At 41.0% G+C, this 26,720-nt stretch overlaps 1 protein-coding gene across 1 annotated transcript in view; it reads right to left on the bottom strand.

The window, feature by feature from the left end:
* LOC118117018 (leucine-rich repeat and fibronectin type-III domain-containing protein 2) overlaps nt 1-26,720 on the bottom strand; it is a 142,149-nt gene that overhangs the window by 10,040 nt on the left and 105,389 nt on the right. The window lies entirely within an intron of this gene.

Genomic DNA, 26,720 nt, shown 5'->3' with positions numbered 1-26,720 from the left:
ATACAATTTGGGAAAGAAACACTCCTCGAGCTGCAGGTGTTACACTCATCAGTCTTGGCTGACAAAATCCGCTCGCCTCTGTGAATGTCTTAGAAGCTCTCACACCTGGCTGACTCCTCTGAATGGATGGCCACACTTGGCTTAATCCAACGAGTTTTTAATTCCCTAAGACATTTGTATCATTAATTTCGAATACACTCAAAGCGTAAAAATCTATTTCAATCATCTTCTTTTTTTTTTACACCAGCAAAATTCATTAATGGGAAACTCTGCCTTGTAGTCTGTGTGTTTCTCACTAGAACCACTGGGAGGGATGGCTGTAATGTTTTAGTGATAACCAAATGTTTGTGCCATCATTCATTATTATTCATAAGTGTGTGAGATGCTGGTTGCAGCATGAGGACTTCTTATCTCCGACTTCCCTGCAACACCCCTTCATGTGTAGACCCTTCTTTTCAATAACTCATAATTACAAGAGGAAATATGTAGCCTATAAATAAACCCTCTCCCTTTCAAGGAGTCATAACCATATTTCAATTACACCATGAAGTGCCACTGCATCTAGACTGTGTGTTACACATAATTAGAATGAAATGGCAGACGGAAATCCATTTCTTCAAGAGTCTGCAACAATCATTAAAATTTTACAAAGATTATGTTCATGAAATGTGCCAAATTTATTATTGGACCAAATGTTGTGCACAGTACTGTACCACTTTTTTGCTGTTTAATACTACAGGAACATAGTCTAATTAAAGAGAGCTTTAGGCCACATGTCAAACTGAAATCAACCCTATTTAAAAAGGAAAAAAGGAACTGGCACAAGATTTACCCAAGGAGCCTCGGAACTTTCAGATTATGTAACTTTTGTCGTTATTTCAAAATCAGAAAGTGCAGGAGTCGCACATATAGAGGGTTGTGATGAAGTTTGCAAACTGACTCTGTACTATTCTAAACACAGTGATATCGATGTCAGCTTTTTTTTTAACCATTAGCCAACACTAGACACCATTTGTAGGAGCAGGATGTAGCTGTAAAACTAAACTATTACTTGCATTTTACAATGACTCCTCAGATGTGCGAGGAACCATAAGGCTTTTAGGTTATAGGCATCACTTATCATTTAGGTGTTATGTGAACACCTGCTGGATAATCGGCACTTCTTTCACGTTTAATGTTTTCGCACATGATATATATCAGAGGGGGGTCGAGCAAGTTGTCTCTCATGGGTCTAATTGTGATGATGACAAACGACCAGACCAGACAACAAGTACTCGTCTGTAATCCCAGCATGTACACCGCATGATGGTTTGAATCAAACGCGGACTGAAATAGAGTAACATATGGAGTGCCCAAACCACTGATGAGATGCCAGCCAAGCTGAACTAGAAAATTACAGCCAGAGCACTAGCATAGGGATTGTGGAAATATGAATCTTTGTAATTGCAATCGTTACGAAAAAAGGTCAAAAAACGCACTAAGCACATATACTGATTTCTTATTTTGATTTCACTTTGGTTTATCAGGCACCATGCAAAAACGTATGATGCAACCATCCTACAGTTAGTTCTTGTTCTCTCTGCATGTTTCTGAAGGGCCATTCAAATTGTTTCAGCACTGCACAGTGTTCATTTAAGCCAAATAATTCCAGACTTGATCCATACTGTTCTGTCCCACTTGGCGCTCAGCAGCAAATCCCCCATAAGGCTTCATGGTGAGGGCTGTCACTGATGACAGACAGTTTCTCTCATGGACTCATTTTAATGGACGGCATCTAGAAACACTGAATGAAAAACCCAGAAGCAGCAGCCTTTTATCATTTTCTTTTGATCTTCCTTTCCACTGAGAACAGACAATTGTGGGCGGGGTAGGCTTCTTCAAAAACTGGGGTAAGAATATACAAATTTGAAGAAATGCACGATGCGGGCTGGCATCAGTTAGAAAGTTCAATATTGCAGCAGTTTCCCATTAAATCGAGCGTGATTTGCAGGGAGTACCGTGGCTAGTGGGGAGAGAAAACCAGGCTGAAGAGAGGCGAGGTGACCTTTAGGGGACAGAAGAGGTTCAGTCACAAAGAGATGGGAACCGAGGATGATGTTCAAGGTCCACATCAATTTACCAATGGCCTTTACCAAGCCTGCAACATCATCTACTAGTCAGTGTAAGGGACCCATTTTCTGCTGAAATACTAAATGCATGTATTCCACACATATAGATACATAGGGTATTAATGGCGATGACATTTATTTCTAACTAATTTCAATCGAACTGACCCTGTGGCTACTTCAGCGAATTCAGTGCTGGCCTTAATCGCCTCTGTGGCAAATACAGCAAGGTTACTGAACCTTTCTTTCATTTAAAGTGTTTTAAGTACAGCTTGCGTAAGTTATTAATTAAAAAATAAGAGCATATTAAACTTCACACATTGCTTAATGTGTTATCAGTGGAAGATAGCAACTGATCAGGCCCTTCCCTAACAGTGAAGTCCAATGTAGCTCAGCAACGCTATGTTTTTCTCCACATTCTGAAGCAGTGTGTATGGGGCTCTTGTTTAAATCACACTTGCCATCTTTTTACTTAATCCAAAACCACAAGAGAAACAGGAATGTTGCTGTGAGGAAATGCCTACTCTAACATTGGCTGCAATCATTAGCATATACAGCTAATTAGTGCATAACTAATACTAGAAAGGCCAGTATAGTGTGATGATAAAAAGGCAGAAGAGCTCATCATTAGCTATTATTACATTATATTGTGGGGTTTAGATTATGTTGAGGAATGAAATATTGATAGCCTGGTCAAAAACGTGGGGCTTTCGGGTAACATTCGCAACTCTGTCCTGCTGCAATTGTATTTAAGAAAGTTTAGAATCGAGCAACTCAAACATTAGATTTTTCCCATTTGCGATAGTCCCATTCCTTTTGTTTCTGTATTGGTGACAATACAAATAGTCATCCGTTAACCAGCCATCATCTATACCACTTTAAGCATTGCAGGGGTTGTTGGAACCAGTCCCAGACATCAGGCAAGTGGCCGGGGAGACCCTGGACTGGTTGCCAGTGTTTTGCCGGGTTGACATATAGAGACCACCAACCATTCACACCGTTTGACATTTTATAAAATCTCTAATTGACCTAACCCCAATCATGTTTTTTGGACTGTGGGAGGAGGTCTGAGTAAACTGAGAAAACCCAGGCAGACACATGGAGAACCAAGAACCTTGTTGCTGTAAGACGCCAGTGATAACCACTGCACCACCAAGCCATCCAACAATACAAACAATTACTTGTCTAAGTCTTTTCGTGGAAATGGTGTTCGGACAAAATTGTTCTCTAATTTAAATTACATAATAGAAGCTACATGTAACACTATTTCTAGGTTCATTATTCATAATGAGACCAAACTGCTTTAAAGGAGTTTGGATCATCAGCAGGCAAGTGCATATTTAACAATGGTTTGTCTTTAACAATGTGTCAGTCGCCCTTTTTCAAGCAAGTAACAGTTAGTAATGATCCCTATAGCTACAGTAATTTTGGCTGGGGGAAAAGAAATGGGGTTTGGCCTGCGATACAAGATATTGTGGAGAATTATGAATGTAGCAATTAAGAATTAATAGGCAAAGGTGAAGTGTCTGTCTTGGAACATTTATGTTTGCAAACTGCAGCTATTGTTTGTACATAGTTCAATTTCTGACAGTATTTTATTTAACACTGTATCTAACTTAGTTAACGGAAAGCTTAACAGTAGAGTGTTGCTTTGAATATTTTACGGTTACAAGATGTTACCCTTCATGCAAATGAACCAGCAGGATGAATCCCTATTCTTGATTTTTGACACCAGCTTGACTGTCGAGACTGTCCCAAAAAGAATAATCAAGCACTCTGCATCAAGTGCAGAGTGCAAATAGTTACATTTATTCTGCTTACGCTATATGAAATAAAATGTACTGTTGTCCCTCCTGTAAAAGTGAAGACACATCACTTTCCCAGCAGAACAGGAGGATAAAAAACCTCCCATTGGGTGTTTGGAGCTGCACATATAAAGGCTTTTGAAAATGGCCCATTGTTCAGTCACTTGGGGTGCGATCAGTATCGGTGGTGTATCAATCAAAAGGAGAATAAAAGGGTAAATAGACATTTCTTTGCAGTCCACATCTGTGGATCATCAGTCATGCAGTATGTGCACTCCAGAAACAATTCAGTTCAAGCCTTTTTATTTCCTTTTCCAAATGCAGATATTGTTCAACATGAGCATCAATAATATTTAAATTCTTTGACTGATTGTGTGTAGTGGGCTTCATGGTGGATTACAGATAAAAGCTACACTTTTTCCTTGTGTGGGTGTTTCAGTCGTTGCATAAGGCTACATTAAGAGTCTGATCTATTTCATTTGCATTAAGTATAATAGGTGCCACACATGCATTTAAATGGCCCCTGCAGTGATTGTAGCGGCAGGGGGGAAAAAAAGTCACGAGCAATAAAAGCTGTTAATGTCTTTAAAAGCTTTATGATATGGACTGTTATCACACCATTAAAAGGGTCGTAGAGTGGCAACAAAGCATTTAGAGTACCACTCAACATGGGAGTCCTGACAAGAGGTGAGTTTCTTTTACAGATCTTTCTGTGCGATTTTATCTTGTTTACTGTATGATAGTGTGAATTTACGTTGAGCAAGTATATATTATACACAGGGGCATGGAGAAAGTCTGGACTACAGTGATCAGTTGTTCTTTGTGCATTTCCTGAAAGGGAACATGTATTTATGGATCTGATTTCCTGTCGGTGTCATCAGAGCAGACTTACTTTATTGACTATGTTGATGGACATTGATTAGTCAGCTGCTCATAGTCGACTGGCGAGTTTGTCAGACTGAAAGCTCAGCGGAGCCTGTGTGGACTAGTCTGAACCAGTGTACATGGTGGCATATGTCTACTGGGAGAAACTCAGTGGGACAACCTTATGTCAGCCAGTAAAGTCAAACATTCTGAATGACAGGACAAATATTATAGATTACTGAGGATATTTAAGTTTCTAAATGTGGGGATCTTTTCTGAAGTATCTATAGGCCAAGCAAAGTTGCATATTTATTATATTTTCCTGTAAAATTAAATTTAAATAAAAAAGTATGCATATAACGTATTATATATATTTACTTGTTTCGTATTCAATTTCATTAACTGGTTTTTATTAATTGGAATTGAAAGATCTGAAGAAGAATTTCTAACAAACTACGCAGGGGAGATGCATAGTATATGAATTTGACTGCGACCCAACAACATCTGGGTGGAGTTCGGCTGGACACCTTTGTCATTTCACATCTCTCTCTTCTCTCATTTTCTACCCAAGGATGCTTCACATATTTAAAAAAGGGACAAGGACATATTTAAGGGGACTAAGATGAAGACAAGATGGTGGACAGAAATAATTAAGTCAGGTCTAGGAATTATTCCCATCATATTATTATCATTGTGTTGATTGAAATATCATAATTGTCATAATTTCCTTCAAAATGTATAGGTCCATACAATTTATCACTATATAACTGTAATTTCTAGGAGAAAGGACTGATTTGATAGGCAAAGGTAGAAATAGTATGACATCATTGTGATGCAACAATGTGTGGGAGGCCAGTGTCCTTTCTCCTACTAATACTCACAACACAATGATAACAATGTTTCAGTAACCCTGACTTCTAATTGACTGGCAGATCAGACAAGAGACATGCAATTCATTTTTTGCAATACATTTTGTAATGTAATGACAAACAACCTCTTGCCGTGGAGGGATGACAACACAAAACAGACGGTGAAGGACAAACAGGCCTGGCAGAGAGACGGTCAAGATAAAATCCAGCTTTGTGAGTAGGAGTCTGTTGTACAAAGGTAACCTCCGTGCGAACAAGCCTACACGGCTGTGTTACCATCTGTTCGACAAAAGAGTGTGCTCCACGTAGTGTGGGTCCTGAGGGAGAGGACGGAGTCATTCGGATGGCTCCTTCTGCCTTGGGCACCAACAAAGCAAGACCTTCGATTGGGTCTGAGGCATTTAATGTAAAAACTTCATGTCTCAGTCCAGTGGATCGTTAAGATCTTTTCAGTGTCCAAAATCACAAAAGCTGCTGAACTCCAGATAATCTCCCGACATTCTCAGGAGGGGCTGTATGTGAGATGCACCTCCACATAGAAGACACCGATGAAGATGTCAAGATAGCTTTTGGTGATGAGAGCCAATGCTGGTGTTGATGTGCTGTAAACACAAACACATGATCTGCGCAGCGGAATTAATACATTATTACATCCTGCCTCCTACATGTTGCACCACCCTTCACCTGACTAATGTGGAGATTTCTGTGTTGTTGTGAACAATCAATCTCCTGCTGCTTTGTTCATGTGTGAAAGGCAACATCCGGAGAAAGCCCATTCATATTGTGTGGACATTTTCCGGAGTCTATGTCTGAAAAAGCGAAGGCAAAGCTCCAGACCTCCTCACTGTCACCATCTAGACTCAGCTCTGCCCACTTCGGCCTCAGTGATAATTTGCCGTTGTCAGCTGTATTCAGTGGCGTGATCCTTCAACACGCAAACACAGAGCAGGGGGTAAACTACTCTATTGCTGCAAAGGTGGAGTGAGCAAAGATGGAGTGAGCACTCTGAGCAGACAGACCTGGACCCACCAACACTACATTGTCTTTGTTCTGCTACGCTTTGATAAAGCGGGTCACGGCATGACAGCTTGGTAAACCTGAGTGTGCTGGGTGCAATCCCCTGATGTCATGTTACATCATACGCGGGTGCTGATGCTCAAAGTGGTAACAACAGTTATCTCTCAGTGCTGTTTGGAGGAGCCAGCACGTATGAAGTTGACTCGCGCTGCTTTAAACTGACAAACTTGTCTTTTCTTCCTCTTCTCTCACATGACTCATCTGGCATCTTTGCGTCGGGAGCAAATTGCATGTTAAAGCCGTATTTTGGCAACACGGAAAAGCTTGACAAAAAGATGGAAATTATCAGAGTGGGGAAAAATGGAAGCGGCACATTGTGGCTGAGACCTGACTCTTTCTCTGGATGATAATCAAAATCATAATCTTTCTGCTCAATCAAATACACACACACACACACACACACACACACACACACACACACACACACACACACACACACACACACACACACACACACACACACACACACACACACACACACACACACACACACACACACACACACACAATCATCTGTCTGTCAGATCAGAAATAACTACCTGAAGGACTCTACCTTCCTAGAACAGCGACAGTCAGCTACTGAGGATTACATCAACCGGCTGCGAGCTTGTCTCTCTGCTACCTTACCTGACAAGCTCCTCACTTTTATCAGTTGGGAGCCTATAGGAAAACTCAGCCTTGGACTGATGAAGGACACTTGTACAATGGATATGCTGTCTACGAGCACTGGTTGAACAGAGCTTGTGCGGGTGTTTACAGAGCGAGAGAAACTGTGATTCTGAGGGGCTGCTCAGATAAACTAATGTTACTATATTTGAAGCTTCATCACTGCCAAGTGTGTTCTGGGTAGTATACAGGACGGTCATTAGTCTACTTTACTCCTGTGCAGCCAAAAGGCGGTGGTTAGCAACACAGTTTGCACATTTCTTCACTCACAAGAGAGGCGTGGCCGACCGGAAGCACTTATTTCAGGTGCCCAGGGATGCAGAAGTAAATGCCCATTTTCTACAAGTTGACTATGTGAGGTGTACAGGCAAGTGGGACACTTCCAAGGATACAGTGGACATGGAAGTCTCCGAGGGGAATCATTAGTACAAAAGATCACCAAAGCTGCTTTCAGACCTCCACTGAAGTCCGGGCATTTTCCTGATATTTTTTGGAGGAGCTGTTTGTGTATGCACATATTTCAGAGTGAAAAAGAAGTGCCACACACACTGGTCAGGGACAATGATGTCAACTTGGAAAGACAAGGGGATCTGAAAACTTTGTGTGATAAGGGTTGCCACTCTTGTTTATGTGCTGTAAACAAAAATGTGCAATTTCTGTGGGAGAATTTATACGTCATGTCCTGCCTCCTTCACGCTGTACCCAGGAAACACCCCTCACCTGAATGGACCAGACAATAAAATGTGCAGACCCAATTTTTGTATTCCACAAAACAGCCTGTGTGTTAGAAAATAGCTTCATGAAAAGTCAAAGGTAAAAGCCGTATGAGGAAAGTAAATTCTGTAGCGAAAGGTGCTGTTTCACATTCTCTGTAGCACCTCTTACAGAATTCATACAATCTAGAGCGACAGTGACAGGTACACATACTAAAGAGAGAAAGACAAGTTCACGCATGAGAGCTTCATTGTATCCTCACTTGCAGGTATGCACACAACTGCAGCTGAAACAATGAGGTCTGACTGTCTACATGGACAGTAAAAACTTTATGGCAATAGCTTGAGCATTTAGGAAATAGCGCTGCACACAGCTATACGATGAAGCAATGGTGTAAAAAACTAAGTAAGAGGTCTCTTATGTTAATATGATAGGCTTCAAAAAATATTTTGGTTCATTATTTAACTGTAGTGGGACAAATTATAATATGGTGGGTCACCACTGTGCAGATAGTAAACAGGAAACACTGCTCTAGCACGGCGAGATACGGCATCAGCAGAGGTGTAGGCTTCCAGAGCGCCCTTCTAGTTGTTTATATTTTTTGCACACAAAAGTAGTGCTTAAAATTAGGCTAAATTAGCTATTAACAGATCCTGTTTGCATTGCACCCACCTTGATACGAAATGTAAAACTACGTTTGTAATTGAGCATTTTGATTATGTGATTAGATATAATAATGATATCCCCAGAGAGTGTAGAACATATTAAATATAAAGGTATGTATAGCAGGCCTGTGCGTTCAGATTTGTTTGAGTATGAATTTTGATGCAAACTGTGCCTGAATGAGTTCAACCTAAATATGGAAATTTTCGCTTTCCCTTTCAAAAGCTTCTCGTTCCAAACCACTGTTGGGACCTGGTATTTGGGAACTACACATTCGGCCTACATGTGTAGTCAAAAGCCTAAAGCCGCATGTCCTTTGTTCTGGAGAAAACCAGAGCCTCCAGAACTCCGTCTCCCAGGGTGCCTCAACGTCACACAGAGGTGTCACCGGGCCAATATAAGGCCAGGTCTCCCCCTCTTCTGTCTCTTTCCATGCAACGCAGAGGGGAGAAGCCTGGCTTCTCCAGCTCTTCCTTCTCTTTCCGTACACCTCTTCGAGAGGAGCACACCGCTCTTTCTACGATCCCTCCGAGGGGAGAAGTCTGGCTTGTCCAACTCCTCTTTACGATTCTTCGATTTGATGGTATCACGTTTAATGCATTATTGCACAACACCACAGTCACAAATATTGCGGGTCTCCATATTTCAGAGTGCAAACACATTCACATCATTTGCATGGTAGGAGGGGATATGAAATAATTATGCATGAGCTAATCATTTTCAATTAGTTCCATTGTTCACCTGTAATATTTCATTCATCAAACAGGCCGTCATGGAGGGGAAGGCCACACACATTCAGGATTGTGTACCTGTGGACTGTGTTGTGCTAATTACATACATGCCTTTGACACCTCACTGCAAACACACATTGTCACACATGCTGATTAACAGAACAAAACTTCACAACCCTGCCTGGTATTTGATAAAAGCCTCCCTTGCATAATAATATCACCCAGAACAGGATCAAATTAATTGATGCTGCTTGATGCCAGGAGTTAATAAAAAACATTGTTAATTTTTTTAAACCATTGCCGACCTAATTAACCTTTATCGCATTACACTGTGTCTATTTATCTTTATGTTTTGCCTGGCATAATGTCTAGCCTGTAGAGGCTGTTAGGTCCCTGAATGCTCCTCAATACTTTAATAAATCCAATTCTTCTTATTAATTTCCTGCTGAAATTTGACTTTAATGATTTGGTGCGCTGTAGAAAGGAAGTGCTGAAGTCAGAGGAGGGATTCGAGGAATGCCTGTGGCCTTCAGATTAGAGATAAAGACGTACAAATTAATAGAGGTTAATAATTTATAAGAGAAATTAAGTAAACATGAGTTGGTGAAATTGAATGTTAATAGCAAAGTAAGAAGCTTTATTGTGATGATATTAGAATGTAGACGGGCAGTCTGAGATGATGCAGGACTTAAATCATATTCAGCAGCAAATGTGCCATCGGAGGTAAACTGAATCCACTGAGCTGAGCAGGTTGCACTGAATTGTCAGGGATATTCTGCGGTGAAAATGTGCCAGACGCATGATTAAAATGTGGATGCTGCAGATGGAGAATCAGGCTTGGACAGGTTTTTTATTTTATTTTCAAGCTCCATAATGATGCAAGTTGCTCAAACCATCTGGAGTTTGTCCCACGATGGAGGAGCAGCTGAAGTTACTCAAACTGGATCAGAAGTCACTGTTGGTCATTGTCATTTCAGTGTAGTCGCACTATAGGTTTCTATATTTACCGGCCCTGACCGTGTTTGTGTGTCATTGTGTGTTACCTGGGGACACCTGGAGAGAGAACTACCAGGCGGGTTTGAATAGTTTGGCTTGTGGCTGATAGCGTCACAAACGTTGAAGTTTCAGTCACAAAACTTTCCATGTTTGTAGTTGAAAACAGAATGAATTTTAAAAACTTGAAAGATGATTGCTGTCCGACCCATGAGTGTAACATGTAGTAACTACTGAGTACTCACATAATAATCACTCTCAAGTCTCTAAAAGTACGAGTACGAGCCAGATACTGCACCCATCAAGCTCCTCTCCGGTAGAATCCCCTCCCAGTTTCAGTTCAGGAGGCAGACACCCTCTCTGCATTTAAGACTAGGCTTAAAACCGTCCCTTTTGATAAAGCTTTTAGATAAGAGCGGTTTCACATCTGTCTTCGACCAGCTCTTAGTAATGCTGCTATAGGCCCAGATTGTCGGAGGACACAAATGACACAAGTGGAGCTTTTCTTTCCTTTTCTCCCTCTTTATCACATTAATGACTCATCAATATTGACTTCTTCCCCGGAGTCCCTGTGCTTTATCGTTTGCACATCCAGGATCGCTGCTGCGGCCACATTGTGGATCATGAAGATCGTAGATTTTGATCGTGGACCATAGATCATGGACTATGCTTACAATAAGAGTGCTTGATATACAATATGCCTCTCACATATTCTACCATTACTAACAATAACTCACACGATGCAGCATTGACAAATGTAGTAATAACTACTGAGTATTTATATAATTATGAAATAACTACTGTGTACTTGTGATGTAACAATGTAATGTAACAAATACTAAGTTATTATCACTTGTGTACAAAGTAGTCATAACACTAATTACTTTATACTCATGTAATGATTAGTAATTGCTGAGTACTCATGTTGACAGGCGTCACTGTTGGTGTGATCTCATCTCTGCTTTAATTACTCAGATAATTCCACTGGCCGCTGCAGTTTGACTGTCAGCAGGTGTTAATGGTTGTCCATGTGCAGCTTTGCTCTGGTGACGAATTGGCTGTCAAGGCTTGTAACTGATAGTGGGCAGGAAACAAGCTAACAGAAGGACCAGTTCATCAAAACAAACTACTGTGTAACTGCTGCTGACACTGAGCGATGGACATGAGGACTGACGTATATATACACTCTCTGTTTGACCTCAGTCCATTTCATAGGCATGTTTATGGACAGTGTCACATATAGCAGCTTCACCATGCTGCAAAACAAGCATTTATAATCATTCTCGTAGATACACAGCTTAACTTTATACTATAAATATAAATGTGCAGTGGTGACGGTTAAGGCTTGATTACCCTGGGGGGTGCCAGATCCCGACAAGGCCACACAAGCTCCAAGGGTCAGACAGTGGCTTTATTCAAATGTGAACTGAGGTTTTCATTGAGTTTGCATCTGCAACCTGTGTGTACTCAGTGACTGACTGACTTTGACAGCAGCTCACTACAGTCAGCTCCTGCACTGCGCCTTGCACTGAACGTCCAATACACACGAGTTCACGCCAGGGATGAAGAGCTCCTATAGATGCATGAAGGTGGGAGTTCTATAGAACCACTTATAGACAGTCATTCTCAGGCGCTCTTTTCAGAGCTATTACTTAAAACATAATCTTAAGCATTTAAGCATTAAGAGGTAGAAGTCATTGCGAATGATCCGATTCTCTTGAATGGCTTAAGTCATGGGATCCTTTTATAACTGTGCCCAAATATCTCAATGCAGATATTTGAAATTAGGTCGAGCAACACAGGTAATGTAATGCTTTTAAACCGAGTACACATGCAAAAAAGAAATTGGTGGGATGTCTAGGATTGATTCTCATCCAAATCGTATCCTCGTTAGGTTTCACACATTAACCTAGTAACCCAGCCTCCTCTTGGAAAAGGATGGTGCCAGCTGAAATTCCAACACTTACTGTTACTTCATTCCTACGAAAATGCTTTTTTTTTAATATCATCAACTTGCGGTAATCAAGTAGCCTAATTTGCATGTACAGTGTTCATTTGGAGTCTTTTCAAAGATAAAAAAAATGTGGAGAGAAATAATTCAAATCTGTTGTAGCACCTACTGCTGTTATTTGCATGAGGGTTCTGGACTGACGCTGTGTGTAAGGACTGCAGCCTGCTCTCCCAACAGTATTTCACAGTGTTTGCTTGTGTGCGTGTTTGTGTGTGCACGCTTGCTGTGCGCACTCATGCGCCCTGTGATATCTTCCTTCCACCCTGTGGCTCGGTGAGTTATTTTGCCCTCCTCCTCCATCTCTGCTCGAGTTGTACGGAATTCTACAGCGTGTAACCATCGTCCTCTCTCTCCCTCTCACAGCAGCAGGTTTGTTATGTGAGGGCTTTCACCTTGACCATAGCCAATCGAGCAAAAAAACTATTGTTGGCCATTTCATAACTTTATATTCAAATAATAAATATACAAATGTCAATTAGGCATTCAAATAAATCTGATAATGTATTTAAAAACAAGTTGCTCTGAGGACCACAGCCAGAGAGGAGAGGGTGAGAAAGAGAGACGGATGGAGCAGCTCCAGCTGCTCAGGTGGAGGTGGGGCTAATATGTATGTTAATGCGTGAGGTGACTGAAGCAAAGCTCTTACTTGAACGACTTACATGTTCATACAGATTCATTCATTACGTGTTTATTAAAAATGTGTTCATTGATAATTGCTCATTCGCTTCTTTTTCCTCCTATAATTCATTTTGTAGTTATACATAAGCCTATACTTCATACAAATCTATTTCCACCGCTACAACCTTGTGTTACAAGAGGGAGTAGCAGCCTCAGGACCTGCTTTATTAGGTAGGATAATACCAAGACATCAGGTCCTGGGCTTGAATAAATATAATTTTATAGAGCTGTAACATTTAACTTTAAATTGTGCTAATGTGGTGCTTGTATAAGTTGTATTTAACCTCAGATACCACAAACTGGGGGTCAACCAGACGGTATTCAGGGTGTAAATCCAGCTTGAGAGAGGAAGCCATCAATTTGAAGTAAGCAAAGAAAACAACATGGTAGTCTACTGATCAGGTCCTGAAGATTTGATTTTAAAATGATGAGTGAATGTTTCCCCCAATTTTTGAGCAGTGATTTGAGTCCATCCATCCATTGCGACTTTCAGGAGGATAAGCGGTATGACAGAGAGAGTGAGAGCCAAGAGGTGGGATACTCCCTGGTTGCCAGCATATCACAGGTCCAATTTAGAGTCTTCAATTAACCTAACATAAATCTGCATTTCTTTGTACTGTGAGAGGACCCCGGAGTACCAGGAGATTAGTATTCTATTCGGGAACCTTCTTGCTGTGAGGTGTCAAGTGCTATATGGCGAACTAAAAAATATGTGGCTCTCTCCAAAGACACAATGATTTGCTGTCCACAGGTTGTAGCAGGCTTAGAGTTTGTTTTAACCAATCAGTACATCAAAGTCCATTATGACTTTATCTTGGTGCTGTCGCCCAGCTCCTCCAAAATGTGCTGAAGAATTCTGAGCAATCTAAAAATATTCCTGGGTTGTTACAAAGTTCCTGCGGTGGACAATGTTTATTTAAAGACAGATGAATCAGAAACAACCTCAATGACTGCAACATTAAATTAGCGTTTTTTCCATAACCGCTCAATAAGCGGATACTATAGAGGCTCTGATATGTAACAGTACAAGACAAGAGACAAATGTAGGGATGACTCAGCTCGCTGTACATTTTCAGACGGCTCCCACACAAATTGAGTTAGGAGATGACCACATGTATCTCAAGCGGTGGATGCGCTCCTGTGCCCATCAGATATTACCGCTCGCACCTCCCGAGGCAAGTCACAGGTTCTGCGCTATATCAGACACAAATGGGTAACTGACAAGCCATTGCCTACGTCTCATGCCTTTGCTCCTTTTATCCAGCCAAAGCATCTCACTTGTGTCTGTTATTCATTTAATATTTGGCTGGCTCCCTGCCCGGCACATCGCATCGCTCCTGACTGCTGAACTTTCCGGCCCAAGCCTCTGAACCTCTCAAGCGTGAGATGGAGAAAAGGGTGAGATACGAAGGTCCCAGATGGTGTGTGTGTATGTGTGTTTGTGTGTGTCTGTGTGTGTGTGCATGTGTTAACTGTGTATGTTATTCCTGTACGCTCTATGATGTGTTTGATGCTCATGTCTAACAGTAGAATCAAGATGCTGTAACAGAGCAGCCCTGAGGAAGCGAGACGGAGAAAGATCCTGGAAGTTTATTCACGAGGTGATGATGCATTCGACAGTAATTTGACCGAAAATGAACTGCAAGCCCAAAGGTTCAATGACAAAGGAAACATCACATCAAAATGAAGTTACAGCCTTTATACAGAATAAATGATGTTATACATTCTGCAACTCATATTCATATTGATGCCAGCGGAGGTCTGTGTGAGGGTCACAAGGGGGAAAATACAATAACTTAAAAGAAAAAATGACCTTTGAGTTATTTTGAAGATTGATTTTTTTATTTTACTTTTCTGACTCCTGAGACTTGATATTCATGAGGGGCACAGAAAGGTGTTTAAAAGTCGTGTATTTCAAATGATGTGTCTGACTTTGCTGACCTGGTTTTGTTCTCTGCCACAAAAATTCTACTTCTCTGGCAAGAATAAAATGCATATTAATCCATCAAAAGATAAAAGCCAGTAAACAGATGTTTTTAACTTAGTGATCAGAACTGATTATTATCATCGTTATTGCTACTTTTACATATTTTAAATATTGCATTTAATCAAAAGTATCTGGGCTTTTTACACTGCTTTTGATACTAGAAAAGAGAAAGGTGACTGTAAATGAATAAGTGGTTTTAATTGTTTCATGGAAGTTAATGTATATGACAGACACAAAAGGAGGTAGGCAGTGATATGTGATGTGGCTCAGGAAGTAGAGCGGGTCGTCCACTGACCACAAGGTCGGAGGTTTGATCTCAGTCTCAGAAAGTGCTCCACATAGATGCACTGTATGAACGTGTGAAAGGCAAAACTGTACTGTATATGCTTTGAGTGGTCATCAAGATTAGAGAAATGCCACATGAATGCAGACCATCTACATAAATACAGTTATACAATCCCATACAATATATGTACCTTCTCAGTGGTTTGTGTGGTAGTTATGTTTTTTACAAAAGATATTTCTCTCAGAAGTACAGCCATTTAACTTCACTCAACGAGACGGATGTGCATAAGTGAACAAATGATTTCCTACTTTGTATATGTGCAGCACAAAAAGTCCCTTCTTCAGCACACAGCCATTAGTATCGAGCGCGACACTAACGACTGACTCCACTCGTGACAAGCTTAGAAAATGCTGTAGGGTTTTATGAAATGGGAGGATGATTATAGCAATTAGGTGTGTCTGCCTCTTTCCCAAGAGTCACATTTGGAATTAATTGCTGAATTACAAATAATGTTAGACCCTTATATCCCACCCCCACAGCCCCAGGTCAAACACAGAATTAAGCTAGGGAAGACGTGTAACATGGGACATATTTCCATCAAGAAGGGGCACATATGCTATTCAACAAAGTAAGCCTAGGAGTGAAATTAATAAACAGATGTTGCAGTATTTATCCTCTGAGGTGAGCAATTCATTTGAAACTTCGTGGAAAGAGATTCTCTGTGTGATAAAGTGCAGCCTGTGGCTCCGATTATCTGTTCACCACCAGTAAACCAAGCCAAGGCTTTACCTGGAGCATGTTCCACCTCAACTTGAGTTGCCAGGATCTGAACTAGTATCAGCAAGATCTCGACTCTCCTGGGGTACCATCAAAGTCTTTGCCTTTGTAATCTTGAAGTTAAGCCATATTTTTTAACCTCTTTGACAGTTTGTGATAAATAGGCCAATCTTGAAGCTGCAGTAATCCATATTCTTCACATTAACAATGGATGAAATGACTGCAGTGTATGTGGCAGCTATGATAAATTGACTTCAAGTCTCCTCCCCAGCGTCAGCTTGTTGCTAATGGATAGCAACAACATAGAAACAATGGTGGGACATTCAGCAGAGACAAGACATTTCCATCAAGAGTTGGTGGAGACCAAAAAGGAGCTAAAGGTAGATAATTGGATTTGCCAGAAATTTTGTATTTTTCATTTTTGAAAAAACCTCTATCTCCAGAGTTCAGTGCATGTGTGAAAGCAGCTTATGTTTTACTTATATTGACCAACCAGCAACAGTGTAGTTCCCCTCAGCTCTTCTAAGTTGTAATCTCTTTTAGCTCATTGTTTTGGTTGCCCAGCCCACAAACTCTGCTCTACTCAAGCTCATGTCCAGCAAAGCTCATATTAAAATATATACTACTCAATGAGTCTGTCAGTCAGTCCTAAATGCCAGTCGCTGATGAACCGAGTGGAGCAAAGAGCCACATACCAGATCTCAAGATATAGTAGAGATTAAAGCTAGACAAGACAAGGGAATATTGGACTTATACTCATCCCAAGGAAAGAAACATGCCTCCAGACAAATACTAATGTCACTCTGTGTATTTGTTTAAAAGTGGAATAGCTTGTCGTTTGCTTGATTATAGCCATAATAGTAGTTATGTCATAAGTCACGTATTCAGCTTCTGCCAAGTGGACAGCAAATACATGCCGCTTTAAGATTTGGTGCAGCATATGAGAAAATCATCACAAAAGAGCAAATAATTGCATATCTTTTTACTGCATGTAGCCATTTCTCACTGGAGACACATATGGTCACTGTGTTAACTTTGTGGTCTGAATCCATTGTATAATAATTTTCCTGCAAGGTCCCTTGGACACAGGAAAAACCTTGGCCAAATGGTCTCCCTGGACGACCGAAGGAAAAGAAAAAATTAAAACATCTCAGAAGGAATAGCACCAGCTCGCTCGCTGGCTTTCTTATCAGAGGCTGCCAGATGCCAGCCCACAACACCATCCCACACATGGCCTGAAGGTGCACTGCAACACGGAGCCGTCGTGCTGGGGAGGGAGAGTGAGGGAGAGAGCGAGATACAGTAAAGAGGAGGGAAGAGGGAACAAGAGACATATAGCCCGGGAACATACGGAAGGAAAAGTGGATCACTGTGCGGAGGAGGGTCAATTGGAGCAGAGGGAGGCCAGAAAAAGGTGGATCGCTAGCATCAAAGACCAATCTATTCCCCCCGCCACCATGCCTGAGAGGAAAGAAAGGAGTAACAACTTTTGATGGGTTCTGACAGAATTTGATCTGTTACAGTGAAAAAAACGAGAGTGAAAAATATGTGGTTTACGACGGTTCCCACGGGAGATATATACGGCAACAGCAAAGATGATGCAAATCACTTGTGAGTAACAAACTCCATCCATCACCCTTGTTACAGCTCCGACGTAGAGAGCGGGCCCCGCAGCGAAGCCACTCATGCACACATTGCATGCAAAAGCCTACAGGCTGTCTTTCACTGTGGGTGGATGACTTCTAAATTTTACATGTGGGAAAGCAGAAACCCTCTTTACCAGAGTAAGATACACTGTCTGATCAAGCCATCTGTGATTAGATTTTGTATGCACACTCGACTGACACACACCAGCGTACGCACAAACTCACAGACACATGATTGCTGGCAGCTGCTCACTGCTTTAACTTCTTTTTCAGGCTGCCAGTGAAAGCTGATTACCAGCACCAGTCGTCCCCCAAACAAACAGCAGAGAGCGAGTCAGAGTGTGCGAGCGGAACAATTTGACTTTGAGGGAGAGAGACAGGGACGAACGAGAAGCCGTCGTGAAAACAGCAACTACTAGTGCAGTTTGTAATGTTCTTGTGTCTTCTCCTGTGTTAATGCTCTGGCGTTACTTCAGAATTATTCCTTGTCATTTCTACAATATACTGTCACTTGTTAATGTTTGTGTGCTGGTCGTTGTGTCAAAGTGAAGTTAGAAAACTTTGTGTTCATCCTACCTGATTATCTGCAGCGACGATTTATTCCTGAATGTTTTATGATATAGTCAAATGGGAATGATTTACTGAACGGTTCTCGTTTTCATACTGTGCGTTTTCGGCTATTTCAGAGCTCTGTTAAGCAATCAACTAGATTTTTAGACCGAAGTTCTCAACTTTTCAAATTAAAAGTTCTGTAATTCAGCCCAATATAAAGCATCGCAGTAACAAAACAAACACTGTCTTTTACCTTGTAGTGAAATTTCAAAAGATTGTGAAAAAGGGTGATTATTTAAATGTTTCCATGACAGTTCAGCACAATGTCGGTCAGTCAGATCATCAACGGATCTGGCAGAACAGATACTATTGCTGCTGTGCCAGTTTTGCCTGTTTATTAAATATTTATTAATATTGAATTTTTTGCGTGTCCAAATCACACCAAAGTTGACACTGCACTTCCTTGAGTGGTTAACAATACACATGCCAGGTGTGAAGAGGAGATTTCAGGAATTAGAAGATAGAAACATTACATGATCAGAGAAATCTGCAAGGATGCTGGAATTAATACATGCTTGATAAATTACTTAAATAATGAATTATTGATGGTTGATTTTCTGATCTATTAGCAAACTTATCCTACGAGTGCTGCGTTAGCCGGCCAAGGCTGTATGAAAACTCATGAATATGAATAGACGACTGAAAGAAAAAAAGTCAGGACAGTTTAGGTTTCTTGTGCAGACTCACTCAACACATCCATAGGTGCCTGATCAATAGAGAGAGCGGAACAGATGCATCCCCATTGTTCAACTAGGGGAAGCGAAGTTAAAGTTGTACAACCTCTTTCTTTGTCTGTATAAAAATAAACTTATCATACAGTCTCTGCAATGTGATGACTATATTTGAGCAGCATATGTCAATGATCATTTCACTATTTTTGGCAGCTGACAAGAAAGGACTAAAACATCAAACTGTTTTGGACCACCCTTTGAGTTGGTTCAGTCCAATCCTTCACTGATGCATTGGAGCGAACTGACAGCACAGTGACAGACAGACAGAGCGGAGGCTTTCCTCACAGCGCCACAGAGGAAAAACAGTCATATCATTCAAATGTTCACAGATGGAGAGTGATTTGCAAAGACTTTGATTTAATCTGTTTTTACTTTCAGACTTTGGATGGAATTATTTTTAAATGTGAGGACGATTCGCTCCGTGTAATGATCCTTTCATCCAGCCGCTCTGCTTTGTGCTTTCATTATTCCGATTATTCTCTCATTTTCCGCATTCAGGGTAAATGAGAGACTGTAAGTGTTGGTTTCACAGTGAGGTCTAGTCATCTACTAAAACGACCCTTTTAAGTCTTGAGGTGAAAAAGTCATCTTCTGAGTTGTGGATTAAATTAGTTCTTGATTTAAGATCGTGTAGGTGTAAATGTGTTTCAATTTCAACTTATATATATTCCTTTATTACATTATGACTACAGCCAGTGGTGCGACAAGAAATCTGTAGAAATCACAGATTCAGATTGTTTCTTTACTTACTTTTAGGTTAGGTGATGTAAAAATCCCCAAAATGTGTTTTAAATAAAAAAAAATCCTGGAGGAGAACCACAGATCCCACATTCAAAAACAACCAAATGCCCCTGGACACACAGTGTCCTGCAGTTAATGTCAGTACAGTCATACACTGGCTTTTTGGAATTAATATTCATGGAGTTCAAAACTGTTGCCAACAGATTAAGTCACAGATATTAAGGAGACATACCTATATGCTTTCTCGAAGACAGTTCATTCCGATTGGTCACCTTATGTTCGCTATGTAAGGCTACAACTAATAGCAGGTTAGCTTAGCTTAGCATAATTAGTGAAAGGTAGGCAGTTAAAAGCTGCTACCTTTTTTTAGACTACTAGACAAGTACAGATTATAGCAGACAAATGTCACCCACACAATGCCTGACACGTAAAACAGTTTTTTTAGACAAAAATATGGTGTTAAATTGTGTCTATATTTGCTGCCAATATCTCTTCTGAAAAACCGTTTTGTTACCGGCATGCAATAAATCCTGGGATAGGTTGACTTGACAAGGATCCACCCATGGATGGAAGGACACATTTCAGCCATTGTGATCCAATCAATCTTCAAATGCAGTCTCCGTAGGAGGCATCCCCTGTGTTGTGACACAGCTTATCTGTACTTCTAAGCATGTTCCCTGTCGTAATTCTGTACATCTAAAGTGCTTAGTGTCTGATAAGGCTACAATAATTAGGCCTGTTGTGTTTTATTGTTCCACAAGAACATACTGATAATAATAGTCAAATCATATCTCTCACTGTACCCTGTGATATTGTCCCACACTGTCTCACAGTCTTAGAAACACTAAAGTGAAATAGATTGGCTGGAGTATATGTGGCATGAAAAGGAGAAATTGAAGTAGGCCTAGACATTTCATAGTAAGTCAATAATGTATTACGTCACTATTTACTGCATAAGATTTAACTGTAGATAATTACCATTTTTATTAACTGATCACTAATATCTTGTTTTTTTGTTGCTGTTTTGTTTTAAAAATCTGTAAAAAAAAGTCTGTTTTGTTGGTTAACGGGTGGCTCGGTGCAAGACTATTCCTTGGACCAGCACAGTGACATTCCCAGTCTCCACTGGCTGCCTGGCAACCTCGCAGCGATGACACAGCTCCAGGAAATAGACAGAGCCAGGTTCGGCTAACACCTCAATGTTTTCACAGTTTGATGTTAATCCAACAATAAGGAGCGTGTGTCTAAATAATTAGTATTTCAAACTGGTTAGAGTTCAAGTGAATTTGGCTGAGCCACGTATGCTATACTGGGGGGGGGGGAAGTCTATCACAAGGCAAAGTGTTTGCAACAGGGGTTAACATAGCCATCTGTAATTCAAACTTTACCCAACATTAAAACTTCTGAGGCAGTAAACCCCACCCATCTGTCAAACCAAGATGCATAAAACAAACAGAGAGAGGATAGTTGGTGAATGTAAATTTAACTCAGGTCTGTCCACAGAAGCGAACAGAGGCGGTGTCAGATATGATACTGGGAGATTAGTCCCTATTTGCACTGTGCTCATGCAAGTAAGATGTGTGTTTATGCAGACGAGTGTCCATATGGAGGCCTGCTATATAATTCATACTGAAGGTGTTAAAGAGCTTATGCTTCCTGAATGAGAGACAAGCAGTTTTGAAATAGGCCCCTCACATACAGTCTGGCTGCATGCTCACGAAATGGCTGACAGAGGGAAGTCATTGAGGAGAAATATGCCCGGTACAGGGACACACAATGGGAAGGGAATATGAAGGGCACAAAACCAATCAGCGGCCTGTCAGCCAGCTTTTTGTCAAACAAGAACATGTCTGATGTGAGGTTTCCCTTGTGGACAGAACGCAGTGTGTCTCGTATTTGTTTGAAGATGAGCCGATAGAGAAGTTTCGAATCAAATCAAAAATAATCAGCGTGTGATTCCGTCAGCCAATATTCTCGTTCCAATAATGGGATTAATTTTTGTTTCTTGCTCAATACGTGATCTGCTTTCAAAGCCCGATAAGACTCCTTTTTAATTAGCTTCAGAAAATGTGATAATAAAAGAGGATTTAAAGTGATGTATGATTAAAGCGGGCCTCGATTCGGAGATACTGAATGCTCCCTTTGATACGAGGTGCACTTTGCTGCGTATTCTGCACGGTAACCATCCGTGTCACGCAGGAGATAGTACTCACCAGAAGACAAGAAAAAGATCCCCCATCAGCGGAAACTTGTACAACAAAGGCAGCCAGTAAATTATAGTGCTTAGTGAGGCTCTTTAGTGCATGTTGAGGCCACTGAGGCTGTGCACATGCAGCTGGGTGGTAGAGCCCCGCTTTCTTCAGATCTCTGTAGGATTCTATCACCCGCTGGGGATACTTTTGTTTTTCTGGTTTACTTCTGGAATCTTTTTTGTGGTCTTCCTGTGGGGTTGTGATGGGCCCAGAAAGTAGAAATCTGTCAAAGATGAACACCAGTGTAGGAGTAGCTTAGCATATTTACTGACCATTGTGACGTGGCTGTGGCTGTGGCACACAGCCTGTAGTCTGGTGTTGAAAAGTTTTCCCCTCACACTCAGTCTTGGTGGAACAGGATTTTTTTGTCATCTGAAATCTGTCATATCTGGAGCATCCCTTTAAAATCTCCAGTCTGAAGCATCCTTTGAACATGTTGACACTTTGGACCCAGTCTGCCCTCAGCTCTCACCATGTTGCACTACTCAGTGCCAGACCAAAAAGGAAAAACAGAAGATGAATGCACTGACTCAGAAGGCATGTTTAGAAATAGCTGTGATCACAATACTACTGGTCATTTCCTCACCCAAGAAATGTTATTTTATGAATCCATCCATTATCTATACTGTTTATCCTTTCAGAGTTATGGAGGGGCTGGAGCCAATCCCATCTGACAATGGGTGAGACGCAGGGTACACCATGGGCAGGTCGTATCGCATGCGCATGGGCCAACATACAGAGAACAACCAAACAGCTGTAGGTGTGAATGTAATTTGTTTATCGTCTCAAATTAACCACGTCAACCTCTCCTTGATTTTATATGGACAGAGGCCAGACAGAGAAAGTCCGCAGAGACTGCAGAGCGTCTCACTCAGACATTTGCATGCACACATGCACCTCCTCGGGAGAAAATACAGCGCAGAGTTCAGTGCATGTCTGAAAGGAGCTTATGAGTCTTGACTACAGCTCTGCAGTGTTTTTCTGTTTAAACCCTCACTATTTGTCCTATTTGTCACTTGTTTACCACATGACTTTTTTATTGATTTTTGGAAGATTAAATCAAACACTAATTCAAATATTGAATTAAAAGCTGCATTTCATAATTTCTTTGTCACAAACCCCCTCAACACCATATTAACCATTACCTATTAAAATATTAGCTACTTACTTGTAGGGAAGGTTTTAAATGCCTATTAACATGCCCAGCAGCGGATTAATGCTCCATAGCTGTATATTGAAGCTGGCGACCATGAGGTGAAAGACGCTAAAAGTCCGAGCTGAGTGGGGAAGTGCAGATCTTGGCTGGTTATTCTTAGTTTGTAACTGTGAGTGAAGCTTTATACATATTACATTGTCATTTTCTTTTCCATTGGTAAGATCAAATATTGATTGTTGCAGGATTAAATTGGATGTTTTTGTCACAGTAGGTATAATGATTATGTATGTCAGTGCTGTAAAAATACATATTGCTTGTAAATTGTTTGTAATCTTACACTTCAGAGCAACAACATGGGGTAAAGGTTTCCCGATTCCATCATCAATCATTCACTCAGTGTGATTCAAATTGCAACATTGATCCTGAAACAGAAATTGCATGTGGCCCGAGTTCAGAGTGCACACAGCAACTTGATCGGCTCTGTGGTCATTGGGATGGCTGTGCTGATATCCAGTCACTGGAGTCCATTGATTGAAACATAACAGTCAAGTAGTGTGAGAAAAAAGAATGGGAGCACTGTCAAAGTCATGCTGGGGGTCTGCAGGCTCCTGGAATCCATTTATTGATTCTCACAGCTTCCCTCGACAAGGTAAGATCTTCAGAAGGACACCGCGGACAAACTTTACTTTAGAAATCATATGCTTTTACACTCAGCCCACCACAGGAGAACAAATATAACCACTGTCATGATCTCTCATTTGTTGCTCTTGCGAGATGTGTATTACTGTTTGGCATAGAACTGTCGGTTCAATTTTGCCTCCCCATTCAGTCTGGTAGGATTAAACCTAAAATCTGATCCCTCTCATGTGACATTATCCAACATGCTCTAACTTAATCGATAGATGCTAATCATTGCCTCTTTATGTGTATTAATGAGAATACTACAACTCATGCAGCACTTACAGCAGTCGAAACTAGTCATTGTAATAGTGTGCATCATTTCTCATAGCAACAGACACAGGACGTGCAGGACATCACACATAACTCACACACTGGCACAGCTCTCAGGGGCCATTTGTGCTTCAGTATCGTGGCCAAGGACACTTCAATACCCGGAATAGGGGAGACATGGGCTTGAATAGTCAACCTTTTGCTGAGTGGACGACCCACTCCTCCTCCTGAGCTACAGCCGATTATGTGAATGCAAATAATGCTCTCCACACTGTTTGCCTTTGATTGGTCAAACTAGAAAAATAAACTAGAAGGCGTCTCGTTCAAAAATCATGTCCCTCACCTACAGATTGTGTATATTCACATGTAGAATCAGTTTAGTAGAGAATACTGCAGGTATAAGAAAGCCAGGAATACGCAGGTAGAGTTAGATGACTTTACAAATAGCTGGTCATGTTGTACAGACTGTTTTTTTAGCTGACTAAGAACTGAACACAATCGAATCTTATTGCAATTAAATCAGACCGCATGATGGGTTTTTCTTTGTCCAGATGCGACAGACGGATACAGGTTGCATGTAAATAGGTTCAAATAGAACATCCTGAACTGTACCAACACTAAATCTTCATATTCTACATATGCTGAATTGTAAAATGGGTTAATGTACCGTCATATTTCATTTTGCTCTCAACCAGAAACAGCAGAACTAATTGCTGCATCCCTGAGAAAGAAAAAAAAAAAGGGTCTGGCTCCCCAGTAGCTGTTAGGGAATGTCCAGTAACCAGTAATATTACCTTTATATCTGGTAATCACACACGATGACAGAGAGACTGCTTTATGTACTCAGAAGCCACCAAGCCTCAAATCTAAGCATGTATTTTTCTAAATGCGTGTAAAATGTCCTTGGTTCCATCTATCCCTTCAATCACAGGCTTCTCTAAGTGCCCATGGTTCCTTCTGCAGACTTGGGAAACACATAAGGGAGGATAACAGAAGACCTTGCACTGATGAATGCCTTGAAAAAACATTTCCAAGGCATGAAAATAATCCTGATGTTATGATGCAACAGAGGGCAATTTAATATGCTCAACGAAAAACGAACTTGTCCGCAAAAGCTTTACCCTTGATGCTGTAATAAAAGTGAAAGAGCTAATCACAGAGGGGAGACAGGTGGGGACACAAAAGGCACAACATGAAAACACGACCCGACGGAGGTGGAAAATAGATTTGCTTCCACAGCAGAGATTTCAAAATTGGGGTCTCCAAAGAGCTAGACGAGCTTGTTCTCGTGCAAGGTTGAGTTCCTCTGCTTTTTGACTCATCTCTGCGTACACTTGCATGACGACTTCCTGTGCCTCCGCAGTGGAAGAATAGACAAAAGCACATGGTGGCTGGTGCGGCTTTTTAACAGCATTAGTTCAGCTCCACTGGGTTTGTCACATCAAATTGGGTGGGGATAGAAAACCCGCTCCGCTTTAGCGCAGATCAGTGCTCTCCTTTCTAAGGAATTGTCCATTGTGTGCAACAATCGTCAGAGGTGGCCCAGTTTGAAATGCATCATATAAGCTTGTTTAGCTGATGGGCTCTGTTGTGGAGGGGTTTCATTTGCCGACTGAAACTGATTAATTATCATGTAAAATCATTCAACAAAAACACAAAGTAATCCCAAGTTAATAAGCAATTAAACCAGGCAAATAAAGAAAGATTGTTTTTTTTCCCTTCTGTACTTGAACGCCACAATGAAAATGTTCATCTGCAGTGAAGGAAACAATCTGTCACTGATCCATTAACATCTTCAGATGTATCCGATCTGATGAGCCATACTCTCCATCGTCAAGCTGACGGACCCCTGCTGGGAGCTTTTTGACTCATACTTACATAATGTACATATATCACACTGCCTGGTACATATAGTTAATGTCAGTCTGCCACATAAAAATGTCATAATGCATGAGAACCATTGTGTGGGAGTGTTTACAAGATATCATGTTCTCAGCACGGCGCACACTCATTGATTTTAAGCCGTACAGGCATGATCGCAAACAAAGGATCATTTCAAACACTTCACTGGCTTCTGCAGGCTACAGCTAAAATACAGTCAGCTCATTATATGTATTATTTTCCCTAATTGCTTCTTTTATCATGATAATTACACAAGCTGTTACACGTGTATGAATGTAAAGTTTCACAAATGGAGCGACGCTAGTTCAGGAAGCCAACTCGAGCTGCGCTGCTCCACTCGTGTGACATACCTCACTCTCCACAATCATCTATAATACACACCCACCTTATTAGGTGGTCTATTTAAGCAGATACCCAGCACCCCCACCTGTTGGTTTCCCTCAGGTGGGGGTTCCAAGTATTTGCTCATCACTCCCGTCATATCTATGTAATCATATCTGGGG

The sequence above is a fragment of the Hippoglossus stenolepis genome, chromosome 10 (genome assembly GCF_022539355.2).
Source record: "Hippoglossus stenolepis isolate QCI-W04-F060 chromosome 10, HSTE1.2, whole genome shotgun sequence".
In the NCBI taxonomy this organism is placed as follows: domain Eukaryota; kingdom Metazoa; phylum Chordata; class Actinopteri; order Pleuronectiformes; family Pleuronectidae; genus Hippoglossus; species Hippoglossus stenolepis.
Note: the sequence above shows the minus strand (reverse complement) of the source record. Positions and strands in the feature narration are given on the sequence as shown.